Source organism: Homarus americanus, unplaced genomic scaffold, assembly GCF_018991925.1.
Source record: "Homarus americanus isolate GMGI-L3 unplaced genomic scaffold, GMGI_Hamer_2.0 scaffold18985, whole genome shotgun sequence".
Taxonomy (NCBI): domain Eukaryota; kingdom Metazoa; phylum Arthropoda; class Malacostraca; order Decapoda; family Nephropidae; genus Homarus; species Homarus americanus.
This window is the reverse complement of record NW_024756040.1, coordinates 1,014-10,874: the sequence shown is the minus strand read 5'-3', so window position 1 is coordinate 10,874 and position 9,861 is coordinate 1,014. Positions and strand designations below refer to the sequence as shown.

At 40.3% G+C, this 9,861-nt stretch overlaps 1 long non-coding RNA gene across 2 annotated transcripts; it reads right to left on the bottom strand.

Annotated features, from left to right (window-relative positions):
- Positions 1–689: 689 nt before the first annotated feature.
- Positions 690–2,144, bottom strand: LOC121856719. 2 transcript variants are annotated; one of them, XR_006087032.1, is made up of 2 exons: positions 2,103–2,144; positions 690–836 (listed from the first exon to the last, which is right to left on the bottom strand). It is a non-coding gene; the product is annotated as an uncharacterized LOC121856719 (long non-coding RNA). The 2 variants fall into 2 exon arrangements; XR_006087033.1 differs by having other exon boundaries at positions 2,081–2,132.
- Positions 2,145–9,861: the final 7,717 nt, after the last annotated feature.

Below are 9,861 nucleotides of genomic sequence, written 5' to 3'. Positions count from 1 at the left end.
GCATTACCTCTGTATATTGCACTAAAAAGTACTATTTAAACATAGAGGAAAATTTTATTGGTGAATTGATATTTGATTTTAATTCATCAAGTAAACCAATTACGGACTACATTGGCTCGGACTGCTTGGCCTGTCCCTGCTACAGCTTCAGCTGTATCACTAAGTACATGTTGAAAGGTTCCATTGGCATAAAATCTTAAGGCAACTAACACTTGCGTGTGTATGGGAACAGCATGAGATCTTCTCGTTCTACGCCTTAAAAATGGATCTAAATCTTAACACAGTCTTCGAATTTCACATCGAGGAAACCTATATCTAATTAGATTTTCATCGCTTATATTTTTGGGATCCAAAGGGTCCCGATACCTTCGTTCACGTCGTAAAGCTCGATCATGCAGATAAGCTACAACAAGATCCATTGCAGGGTAACTGGAAAATGAGGTCCAAGTGTTACTGGATCAATCTGCAGGACAAAAAATTATGCAATGGTTTAGAAGTTTGTTACAGTATTGTTTTTATGTTGATACTAACTAATTCAAAGTTTTATCATTAGGCCTAGAATTGAAGGGTTATGCCTGTGAAAAACAAAAATTACAGCCTTAAGGTTTTGCCTGGCTCTTAGGGGTAAAATACTGAAAAATGCACAACGCGTTAAAATCTCTGTATTCATTTAAAATTGAAAAAAATTGTTCATTATTCAAGTAAATAAGGGTGTTAAAAGCATTTAAAAGACATCCTCTTGCCTCAAAGTCTGTCACATACTCGCATTTGAAACTGATTTCTGGTAGGAACAGCAGCCTTCTCCGTTAGCCGGAATCCTTGAAACCCGGAACTTTCTGAAAGCCGTAATTGAAATTTTATCTAAAATTAATTCCCAAAGCATGATTTTGCAAGAAACTTACGGCTTAGGTAAATGACTTTCAGAGAGGCACATTTTCCTGAAAACTATGAGGAAAGTTTCCCAGATAACCGAGAAAATTCCGGAGATGGGGGATATATTTCCGGGTTCGAGAGATGATGTAATGGGCAATTGCCGGAACTACCGAGAAAATTTTTCCATTACCATAAACATTCTGGGGATGAGGGATATTTTCTTGATTTGTGATAACTGTCTCGTTAACGGGAAAACACTCATTCATTCACGGTAGTGCTCTTCACCAATTGTTCCGGCTAACAGAGATCTCACAGTATTTGGTGTTTTACCCCACTAGAATTTAGGTAAATAATCCCTTGCATAATGTTGGCCTGTGACAAGACACATAAGCTATACTAAGATAGCCTTATTCTGGGCAAATTCAAATAAATTGGTTAATGATAGTATAGCCTTGCCTAACCTAAATGACAAATCACTTCTCTTAAATTACTCATTTAGCCTAGACCCTGGTGTTTTCCTTTCAATGTTGGGAACATTTGGTCTGAATTGTCTTCAAGTTCATACAAAAAACAACAATTTAAAACCTGAAAATATATCGGATTAGCCGTAAATTTTCTTAAATTAATACTCTACCTATGATAATGTTCAAGGAAAGTCTGGAACTAGGCCTAAGGTAGCTGCTAGACAAAGTGTCTCACTGACGGCCTGACGCTCACCAAAAACCATGTACACATTCTCTAACCTAACATACCATAACATAACATAACATAACCAAACCAAACCTATCTAACCTATACCCTATTAGTATAATTTCTTATTTAAATAATCCTCATGTTCTAACTAAATTAAGTAGGCCCCATGTTTAAACATTTATTTGCCTAAGACTGAAAAAGCAGTTATATAGGCACCTATTAATCAAGTTAATTGCAATCCATATTTTACACCTAATATCATTTAATTTTCGCTAGCCTATGGAAATTTATAGCCTTTCATGTTATCATAAGCCATACACATAAGAAAATAGGCTAAGGCTATTGGTTGAATATTAGAAAAACAAGGCGAAGTCTTGGCAGGAATGTTCACTTGACCTCATATTTGGCTTTCATTACTGAGGGATATTTACGGCTATACAACATTAATAAGTTCTATCTGCAAGTTTACTCAGTCATAAAACATATTTTTACCCTAAGTGTGAACAATATAAACCTTCTGTTTTGGTAAGAAATACTTTATAATGTGTAAGAAGACAAAAGATGCGTCTCTTCCAAACTGCGACAAATACAAACACTCAAAGCCGCTTATTATGGCAACAAAAAAGTTACCAAAAAGACAAAGTGAAATATTATATTTCATTATGTTGATGTACAAAACATTTTCTTCATTATTCTATGATAAAACAAGTCTAACAAGCATTATTACAACATATATTATTATTATTTTCTATACAATCGGGAATTAGTCACTACTACATCCGGGTTGAGAGTGTTACACAACCTCGGGAGCTGGTGTAAGTTACTTGCGTTAACTTACGGAGTTCGATGTCAAATATTGGTTTTGAGTATACCATCTGTGTTTTGAGTATACCATCTGTGTTTTGAGTATACCATCTGTGTTTTGAGTATACCATCTGTGTTTTGAGTATGCCATCTGTGTTTTGAGTATACCGATCTGAGACTGTAAGTCCAGTTACGGGGTAAACAAAGACATACAGTCCCATAAATGTTTTTGAGTATCCGGCCCCTGATGGCGAAGGATGGACTAGTCTGGTACGTCATATGAGAGGTCAGTGGCAGGACTCAGCTGGTTGATCCAGTGAGCCTCTGGGTGGACACACTCAAATAACTGTATATGATGCTCGCCGCGAAAATGGGAGCGACTATATTACCTCAAAAGTTTCCATGATAGAGAGACACTCGGAACAACATATGACACCAAAATACTTTATACTGGACGATCCAGTAAGGTAGAAAATAAGGTTCCAGGAAGATCGATGGTAGAGTGTCAGGATTTTAGGAAGATCGATGGTCCAGTAGAGTAAGTTTAGGTTTCAGAGAAGACCATTATAACATTCTTACAGGGTTGATATGAAGGTTAAAGAAGGCGTAGGAAAGGCTCCAGAAATGTAATGGTTTATTTTCAGGATGATATAAGACAAAACTACATAAAATAGATGGTAAGAAACCATGAGTGTCAAGTGTAGAAATTTCCAGTATCAGGTATAGGACCTGGACCTGCTACTGACCAGGTCTTCAGGAGAGGCTATGATAAGCCATCAGAAAGTGGGAGAGAACTTCCAGTAGGGATGATGGTCGTGTATCAGGAGTAATGGTGTCAAGACTTCAAGAGTGTTGCCTATAAGGGTTTAGAAAGTTAATTGTCAGAAATTCTTTTTATTAATGGTAAATTAATGAAGGAGTCTAACTGTAGTCTATGATTTGTTGCTAGGAAGACTACAGCTGAGTTACAAGAGTCAATGGCGAGACTATTATGGTAGATGATAAGAATCCTATGAGTGACCGATATTGAATTTCTTTTGTGTTTCATTGGGATTATGTGGTTCTAAAAATAAGAAACAAAATACCGAAATTAATCGATTCATTCGAGTCAGGATATTTATGTGAAGATTTTAAGCTAAGAATATAGTTAAAAAAATTCCCTGAAAAAATGGATTATTAATATTCTGGATTAGATTAATTTATCCCTTTCCCAAAAACAACGCTGGATAAATAATTAGCCAGAGTAAGAGTTCTAATGGGGAGGGAGACCAGACATTACCAGGTAGAGAGATTAATGAAGGAGAGGAATTGATGCTGTTAATGTGAGTAGGTTAGGTCTGGTTAGGTTAGGTTAGGTTAGGATAGGATAGGTTAGATTATGGTGCTGTTAATGCGAGTAGTGAGGGAGGTTATGGTGCTGTTAATGCGAGTAATGAAGGAGGTTATGGTGCTGTTAATGCGAGTAGTGAGGGAGGTTATGGCGCTGTTAATGTGAGTAGTCAGGGAGGTTATGGTGCTGTTAATGCGAGTAGTAAAGGAGGTTATGGTGCTGTTAATGCGAATAGTCAGGGAGGTTATGGTGCTGTTAATGCGAGTAGTAAAAGAGGTTATGGTGCTGTTAATGCGAGTAGTAAAGGAGGTTATGGTGCTGTTAATGTGAGTAGTGAGGGAGGTTATGGTGCTGTTAATGTGAGTAATGAAGGAGGTTATGATGCTGTTAATGCGGGTACTGAGGGAGGTTATGGTGCTGTTAATGCGAGTAGTAAAGGAGGTTATGGTGCTGTTAATGCAAGTAGTCAGGGAGGTTATGGTGCTGTTAATGCAAGTAGTCAGGGAGGTTATGGTGCTGTTAATGCGAGTAGTAAAGGAGGTTATGGTGCTGTTAATGTGAGTAGTGAGGGAGGTTATGGTGCTGTTAATGTGAGTAATGAAGGAGGTTATGATGCTGTTAATGCGGGTACTGAGGGAGGTTATGGTGCTGTTAATGCGAGTAGTAAAGGAGGTTATGGTGCTGTTAATGCAAGTAGTCAGGGAGGTTATGGTGCTGATAATGCAAGTAGTCAGGGAGGTTATGGTGCTGTTAATGCGAGTAGTAAAGGAGGTTATGGTGCTGTTAATGTGAGTAGTGAGGGAGGTTATGGTGCTGTTAATGTGAGTAATGAAGGAGGTTCTGATGCTGTTAATGCGGGTACTGAGGGAGGTTATGGTGCTGTTAATGCGAGTAGTGAAGGAGGTTCTGGTGCTGTTAATGCAAGTAGTCAGGGAGGTTATGGTGCTGTTAATGCAAGTAGTCAGGGAGGTTATGGTGCTGTTAATGTGAGTAGTAAAGGAGGTTATGGTGCTGTTAATGTGAGTAGTGAGGGAGGTTATGGTGCTGTTAATGTGAGTAATGAAGGAGGTTATGATGCTGTTAATGCGGGTACTGAGGGAGGTTATGGTGCTGTTAATGCGAGTAGTGAAGGAGGTTATGGTGCTGTTAATGCGAGTAGTGAAGGAGGTTATGGTGCTGTTAATGCGGGTACTGAGGGAGGTTATGGTGCTGTTAAGCGAGTTGTCAGGGAGGTTATGGTGCTGTTAATGTGAGAAGTGAATGGAGGTTATGGTGCTGTTAAGCGAGTTGTCATGGAGGTTATGGTGCTGTTAATGCGATAGTGAGGTTAGGTTATAGTATTGTAAATGCGAGTAATACTGAGAAAGATTTTAAAAGTTAAAGAATATGAGTACCTGACAGTAGAAATTATAGCAGATTATAGCTTTCCAAAGGAGAGATAAGACGCCGATTAATTTCTAAAAAAAGAATGAAAACAAACCATATTTAAGACTGCATATATCAGGGTTCTATAATGGGTCGATATATGAGACGACGGAGGGTTGGAATATATTATACAGAAATTATTATAGACGTTGAGTTATAGGTAAGGGAAGAAAAAGGTGGTTGAGAAGAGGAAAAATATGAGGAAAGAAAGAAAAAAAAGTCGATGTAAAGTTAATAGTAAATAAAACAGTAAGAGTTATGCAGAGAGAGAGAGAGAGAGAGAGAGAGAGAGAGAGAGAGAGAGAGAGAGAGAGAGAGAGAGAGAGAGAGAGAGAGAGAGAGAGAGAGAGAGAGAGAGAGAGAGAGAGAGAGAGAGAGAGAGAGAGAGAGAGAGAGAGAGAGAGAGAGAGCGAAATTGAGAGACAGGAAGAGGAAAAGAGAGAGACAATAAGATAGAGAGACAAGAAGAGAGAGACAAGAAGAGAAAGAGGCAAGAAGAGAGAGAGACAAAAAGAGAGAGAGACAAAAAGAGAGAGAGAGACAAGGACAGAGAGAGAAAGAGAGAGCGAGAGAGAGAGAAATCGAGAGAAAGAGATTGAGAGAGAGAGAGAGAGAGAGAGAGAAACGATTAAGAAAGGTAACACAGACAGAATTGGAGAGATGGGTGGAGGGTGAAACCTTAATAATGGGGCGTCTTTAACCAGGTCTTACCGTGATCATAGGTAAACCAACATGAAATCGTACACACAAAAGCTTTTATCGCCTGTCTTAACATTCATGTATCTACTTAACTACACTGTTATTTGGCCTTTCTTACCATCTACTACCAATACTTATCTCCAGCTGAAGCGTAAATAGGAGTAAATCTTTTCTGAACTACTAAAGCCAAATTATCGGTTCTGTGGTTGTATGTAAATTAGACAATGAATTTACAGACGGGTGGGTTTAACTCCACTATCTCTTGGTCTCTTTTATTGGTAATAGTGATTTAATTTCATGCTTATCAAAGTTCATATTCGGATTTATTGACCGGGCAATTTGGACGAGGGAGATGTATGAACGTCAGGAGGGTGTCAGGAACGTCAGCGGGGTGTTAGGAACGTCAGCGGGGTGTCAGAAACGTTAGTGGAGTCTAAGAACCGTTTACGGGGTGTCAGAAACGTCAGTGGAGTGTCAGGAATGTCAGCGGGGTGTCAGGAATGTCAGCGGGATGTCAGGAATGTCAGCGGGATGTCAGGAATGTCAGTGGAGTGTCAGGATTGTTAACTGGATATCAGGAACGCCAGCAGGATATCGGGAACGTCAGCAGGGTGTCAGGGACGTCAGCGGGGATATCAAGAACGTCAGCAGAATATCAGAAACGTCATCGGAGTGTCAGGAACGTCAGCGGGGTGTCAGGAACGTCAGCAGGGTGTCAGGAAAGTCAGTTGGGTGTCAGGATAAATGATCTAAATAACAGTGCCAGCTAGTCTTCCTCTCTCCCTAGTGCCAACCGCGTGTACAGGGGTGCCAGTATTCTCCACCCCTCCCCTCCCCTCCCCTCCCCCAGTAGACAGTATTACCAACATCTGACTCAGGACGTCCTTGTAACAGTAGTACCAACCTAAACTGTTATAATGGTACCAACATTAACCCACAGTCTAGTGTTAGAGTGAGGCGAATTTTCCTCGCTCGAAACACTAGTACCAATACGCATGTTCCAAAGCCCAGTGATGCCAAACGCTATAGACTTCACTTGACTCTTAGATGTAGTGATACCAAATCTCCTCCACCTCCACCTCCCCCCCCCCTCCAGAATGTGTGTAGATTTGGCGAAAATATTCTAATAGGATGATAAAGACCTACATTTATATGTACTCTTATGTTCATCACTTAGATAATATGCTGTTATTACTATTGTTATTATCTTTATTACCATTGTTATTACTATTGTTTTTATTATGAGATAGAATAATAAAAGAGGTACAGGTAATCTTCACCATTCAGATTGATGACGTAGAGGAGTTAACAATAATTGTGTCAGAATTAGTAGGGCGGGGAGCAACAACGGCATCCTGACCAACACTTATCTCACCTTCAGTAGGGCGGGGAGCAACAACGGCATCCTGACCAACACTTATCTCACCTTCAGTAGGGCGGGGTGCAACAACGGCATCCTGACCAACACTTATCTCACCTTCATATCTGGAAAAAGGTTACATACACACACACACGCACCTCGACGCTTCACGGGCATAGAAACAAAAGATAGTGGTAAAGAAAATCGTTCAAGGGAATCGGAGTTAGTTGAGCCTAATGAATAATCCATTAGAAAATATCCTTACCTGGCGTTACCTGTAGATGGAAGAGCCTACAACATGTTCTCTTTGTTTTGGGGAGTAAATTAAACGTCTTAAATCCCTTTCTGTACTATTTAAACTCCTTCTATAATCCCCAGATTAAGGTACACGATACAGAATACCTAAATAGTAATCCCGCGGGGGCCGTCAACACCACTCACATGCCACTTGGAAGGAAATCGACGTAAAAGGGGACAGGTTTTTGTGTTGACTTGATAAACTATGTAGCTGTAAAGTTTACCATTGATATCTTATGGTGGTGGGGAGTAGGAGTGGGGAAGGAGAGGCACGGGAGAGAGGGACAGGGGGAGGAGAGGGGAGGGTGGAAGGTGAGGGGGAGATGATGTTGATATATCTAAGTTGTATCATTTTATCTTCGATTCTTAATTAAGGTGGAACAATATAAAGGTTACTCGTATCAAGACGTAAAGATGAGTCACTGTGCTTTCTGATTGATTTTGCCGCTTGCAGCGGCTACTTTATTGTGCACCCCAGACTCATCCTGTGAGCGGTAGCGCAAAAGGATTACAGAGTAGAGTTTACAAAGGGTCATAATAATTAACCCCCGTTGTCAGGATATTATGGCACTGAAAGTTACACAGTATTTCATTTACATTATTTGTTTAGTTCTATACATAAAGGGTAACTTATTCACAAATGCATGAGTACAGGCGTGTGAGGCAGTATGTCTGGCCTCACACTTTGTTATTCACATTTACGTGGGAGGTATTCAAGCACATTGCGTATTTGGTTCTGTACATGAGAATTGATATAGTTACCAAGTGCAAAAAAGTGGATACAATCTTAATATGTCGGCCATCTTGCCATTAGAGATGAAGTGTTGTGCCATTTCACACACAGTGTGCTTGGACCTGTCCCTAAAAGGTTCTATCTTCACACAGTCGAGGACGTAGTGTTCAAGTGTGTGGCCATATGTATGGCCACACACTTTACATTTAGTTTTGCTTACATCTGCTTGAGGAACATATTGCCAAAGGTACTTATATCCTAACCTTAATCTAGCGGTTACAACATCTTGTAATCTAGTGATCTTGTTACTTGCTCCATATACATGTTTCACTTGATACATCTCATCATGGTAACCTATGGATCGACTATTGCCTGTTTGCACTTGTCTACTTGCGTCAAACTCATCAATAAGTTCTTTCCTAATTACAGTTTTAAGGGTTCTTTTTGACAGACCCAAATTGTATTCAACGGTGTCTTTGTTAGACGCAAGTTTGGCGAGGGCATCAACTCTGTCATGTTTTATGAGGCCTATGTGAGAGGGGATCCACAACAGTTTGGTCCTGACACCCTGGTCAACAAGGCACGCATATTTGTGTCTGGCTTCAGAGACAAGAGCGTGACAACCTGAGTCGAGGGTACCAAGGGCAAGTAGTGAGGATAGAGAGTCAGTGATGATGAGACTGTCAGTAACAGTGGTTTCAGTGAATTTAATAGCTGTGAATATGGTAACTAATTCAGTTTGTAGAGTGGATGCCCAGTTGTTAATTCTAACTCCTTTCTCAATTATATTACCGGCAGGTTGAGTCACAACAATAGCACTTCCAGCCCTCCCACAGGCGGTGTTTAGAGATCCATCAGTGTAGATGGTCTGTGTGATATTATCATCAGTCTGTAGAGTGTGTATGTGTTCAAGAGCTCTCAATTTGGCAGTGTGTTGGAGATAAATGCTTTGTATAATTAATTTTTTAGGCGGATACGTCGGTATTGTGATATCGAAGGGAACTGTCTGCCAGGGTGGCAGGAAGCGCTGTTGTGTCTCAACTTTGTACAGGTGGTCTAGTCCAAACATCTTCATATGTGTAGCTGTAGTTTGGATCCATTTAGACTGAGTAGTCCCATGGTTCATAAATTCTAGCAATTTTAAGGAAACAATGTTATCAGGATCACCACGCAGAAGCCTCAGGGCTATCATGTGGTTGACTTCAATTATTCTATCTTTAACACTGGGTATACCTAGTTCTTTCCTCATATTAAGTACTTTACTGCTCATGGGACATCCTAGGATAATTCTGAGGGCTTTATTTTGCATTTTCTCGAGCTTGTCAACGCCTTTCCCGTCACGAATGACCAGGGCTGGTGCGTGGTAATCTATCAGAGATCTTATATAGCCTAGGTACATTGTTTTAACAATTCTAATCTTAGCACCATAGTGCGGGCTGTACCCCGCTACACTTCTAAGAGGTCTCAGTCTGTCAGTACATTGGCGGGTTAGCTGTTGTATGGCAGGTAGGGTACAAGGGACGGAAACACCAAGATATTTAAAAGAAGAAACATAGTCAATAGTGTTGTTACCTATCTTGAGCTTGGCGGGTCCGCGTTTGCGGTTACCAGCTTGTTTGTTGAACACCTTAGTTTTCTCAGTGGAGA